Below are 4,010 nucleotides of genomic sequence, written 5' to 3'. Positions count from 1 at the left end.
TGGCCCTTCTCCAGTCTCCCTGAACCAAATTCTCTGGGGGGTGAGTGAGGCCTGGGTATCAGAATTTATGTGAAGTTCTCCAGGCAGTTCTTAAGGACTGTGTCTTCATCTCTGTTTTATTCTCAGGTTCTGCTGGACTCTTTATAGTCTTTTCATCTCTATTTGTCAAGTCATTGACTGATAATAAATAAGTAAATGTGTATGGGGGGTTATACGTGGACAATATGCCTTGGAGTGTCATAGCTTCTTGGAGTGTCCATAGCTCTGATCTGGCCCTATCATGATTTCTCTTTGCCAAGAAGCCTGTTGGAAAGTGCACAGATTTAGGCTTCAGGAAATGTCCTGGGACAGCAGACTGGAGGGTAGATTGAGAGATGGAAACTAGAGGTTTCTTAAGAGCTAATGATGAGGACCAAGAAGTATTATGAGGATGGAGAGAGACGGGCAGATGGAAGGGTGGGCAGGAAGGAATGAGGCAGAAACAGTAGGACCTAGTGATGTGGGAAGAGGGAGGAGGAGGCACTGAACCAACTCTCAGGTTTCTGGTTTAGGGGACCGGTGAAGATTTTATAGAGGTCAGATGAGTCTAGGTTTGAGTCACCCACTTAGGTCTGGATAAATTACACAAATTCCCTGAGCCTCTGTCACTTCATCTATAAGAGAGGGCTTATTGCAAGGGTGAAAGTGCCATTAATAGGGTTACAATGCCTGTTGTAGCATCCAAGATATGTTTAGCTATGAATACTGTTATCATCACTACCGCTGTTAATACCAGAGTGGGACTAGCTATGGCTGGGGTCGCTGAGGGAGAAGTACTCTCAGTGTGGATGCACTGAGTTGGGGGTGTCTGCCGGACTTCCTAACAGAGACACCCGGAGATCTTGGATGGGGGTGTTGAGAAGACAACAGTTGGATGATCTAAAATTGGGCTTTTGGTTTCTGCGCTCACGCCCCTCATGGTGCCACCGGACGCGCCGTCAACATGCAGAATGACACCGGTGAGTTTGTGGATCTGTGTGTGCAGCGAAAATGCTCTGCCAGCAACCTCACCATCGGCGCCAAGGACCAAGCGTCCATCCAGATGGACGTGGCCGAGGTTGACAAGGTGACAAGCAGGTTCAACAGCCAGTTTAAAACCTACACTATCTGCGTGGGCATTCACAGGATGGGGGAAGTCAGCTGACTCCATTCTCTGGCCAAGGCCACAGGCATCCTCTCGAAGAACTTCTGACTGAAGAGGATCGCGGATGTGGAATGTTTGTCATAAATAAATAGTAATAAATAAATAAATAAAATTGGATTTTGTTGAGCCATTGCAATAGGTGACCGTGGTGAGGGAGCTTGAGCGTAAGAGAGCAGCTGTAGTGATGGGCCATGGGGGTGAGGCCGGGAGGGGAGAGACAGAAACAGGAGGAGGCTGAAAATGACATCGGTGAGGACTGCTGTGGAACTGATGGAAAGTGCAGTGTTTTTCAAAGGAGGAGAAAGCCTGAAGGCATTGAGTTCATGGTTGGGGTGCAGTATTGGTGTTTAGGGTTTCGAAGGGGTGCGAGAAGACAGAGGGAACCTTGAAGCTGACGTGGAGGAGAGGAGAACGTCACTGAAGTAGAGGAGCTGGTGCAACGCTGAGGCTGGGCTGTGGGATGGACCTTGCAGGGACCTAGAATGGTGCCTGACTTGGATGGAGAGGGATAGAGAGGAAAACCTGTGCTCAAGTCTGATGGAAGTCAGGAGCTGGGCAGGTGTCTCAGGCATATTGGGGCTTTGAGAGGTAGAGCCAGGTGCTACTGACCTCCATGAGCAGGGGCCGTCTACACGGGCAGTCGAGGGATGCTTCAGACACGCAATTCTGGAGCTGGGGGAAGGCCTTCCTTGACTGGGACTTTCTGGTACGTGAAGCCTGGAAGTATGAAAAGTCATCACTGAGGGCTTGGAGCCTGTGTCTATGATATGTTACAAATAAATATAAATAGAGAGGAAATCTCGGAACTAAGGGCAATTTTTTTCAAGTTTTAAAATTTTTTTGGATAAATTCTTATATATATATCTATATATCTGAGCTGTTTAATAAATGTTTGCTAACTAAGTATCAGTAAATGGCATGTATCTACACACTATGCCTTGAAATTTTCTTATTTCTCTTCCTCATGTTGTTTTTGGAGTTGTCTTCTGTCTGATATTGCCAGAAGAAAGCTTCATTTATTTCTAATTATTCTCTACACCAGAGTAATGGAGACATAAGTTTACTTGACTTTGCAAAAATGCTTCACGCAAAGATATAATCAGTCATCATGGGATCCTGAAAGACTTGCCTATGGGCAAAATATCACCAAGGTCTTCCTCAGTTGTCCCCAAGCTTCAGGGCACAAAGGAATCTTCTTGAGTGCTTGTTTAACATGCTGGCTCCTATGCCTGACTCCAGCTTCCCCCATCAAATTCTGATTTGGAGGTGGGGAATGGGGTCTTGAGACTCTGTATTCTTAGCAATTACTTGTGAAGGTCCAAGGACCACACTTTAAGATCCACCAACTTATCTTGAAAGCGTCGGTGATCAAAAAAGTCAGTCTTTTCCCCACCCTCTTGCTGCCAGGTTTGCGTTATGAAGTATGAGGGGGCTGACCTCAAGGTGACTGACCGATCTGTCAACACGATTCCTTGGGAAGATTCTCCTCTCGGCACCTCATTCCAATGTGATGGCACAAAGGCAGATCCTCTCACAGATTACACCGCCAGTGCCAGGTCAGGCAGGGAGGGGATGGGAGTGTGACTTACTGATCACCTTGCCCTTTCAACATCTAATGGCCCGACCCACCACTGACCCCAGACCCATGGCCCAAAAAGCATTTGAAGGAATTTAGGAAAGTTGACAGAGGTACAAGGAGACAAAATAAGCACTGCTAATTTGTTGCCTAACAGAAGTAACTGTTAGGCAAAGTAAGATCTTTTAGGGATACTAGTCTTCTAATTCTTTGGGGGCATAGAATCTTCACCATTTCTATCTTCATCGTCATCATCAACCATCACAATAATCAACAGTTACTGAGCACTCGTAAGATACGTCTTAGATTTATTATGGGAAAAAGACCCTTAGAGGTATAATTTTCCATCGCATTTCCAGGCCTTTGGGCAAAAGGATTTTATCGAGCCAACTCTAAGGGTATCAAAATTATTCTGTAGTATCTTCACAGAAATGATATCTCCTTCTCATGGACATGAACGTCCTTCCATTTCAATTTATCTGAAGGTCTGTCATATTTCCTTTAAAGACATACTAGTATTTCAATGCGGATTTATCCATATTTATTTAATCAGTCCCTGCCAATGTAGATTTCATTTGTTGCAGGTTTTTGCCATTTCAAGCAATTCCATAATGAACCAAGCCATGCCTACCTTGGCACATCTGAGTGATCATTGATGTGAGATCAACATCTAGAAGTGTAATTGCTAGGTCAAAGGGTATGGCCATTTAAATTTTGGTAGGTACCGCTAATAGCCTTCGAAAAAGTTATGGCAGTTTATACCCATGACGATAGTGTATGAAGAAGTGCCTGTTTCCTCATGCCACTACTGGAGATTATACTTAAAACTGTTTTTGGCACTCTGATAGGTAGAAAATTTCATGTTTATTTGCGTTCCTTTGATTTGCAGTGATGTGTTGATTAGTCATTTGTGTATTTGTATTCTGAGAAATGCCTAATCCTGTGTTAAACATAAGACAATTTTTTAAAAATGTTACACAGGTTGATTTTTATAATATTTAATTCTTAGAATAGTAAGCTTCATTACTGGGGAAAATGTATGATATGAGGGCACTGAATACCTCATTTTTCACCTATATCCCATAATTTGAGTCTTATTTTAATAGAATAGAAGCCAATAATCTGGATGAATTTTTTTAAATGATTTGAGCGCTGCTGAAATAACAATAAATTAAACAAATTAAGAATTGCTGTCTGAGTTCTTTCTGCTAGTCACCATGCTAGACATTGCTGCATGTTCTAGTATTGACT

The 4,010-nt window shown here is 43.5% G+C and overlaps 1 pseudogene; it reads left to right on the top strand.

Moving 5' to 3' along the window:
* Positions 1-982: 982 nt before the first annotated feature.
* Positions 983-1,231, top strand: LOC132377136 (small ribosomal subunit protein eS21-like; annotated as a pseudogene).
* The last annotated feature ends 2,779 nt before the right edge of the window (positions 1,232-4,010 follow it).

This window comes from Balaenoptera ricei, chromosome 13, assembly GCF_028023285.1.
Source record: "Balaenoptera ricei isolate mBalRic1 chromosome 13, mBalRic1.hap2, whole genome shotgun sequence".
NCBI lineage: Eukaryota > Metazoa > Chordata > Mammalia > Artiodactyla > Balaenopteridae > Balaenoptera > Balaenoptera ricei.
The sequence above is the reverse complement of the archived record's forward strand: the minus strand, read 5'-3'. Positions and strand labels throughout refer to the sequence as shown.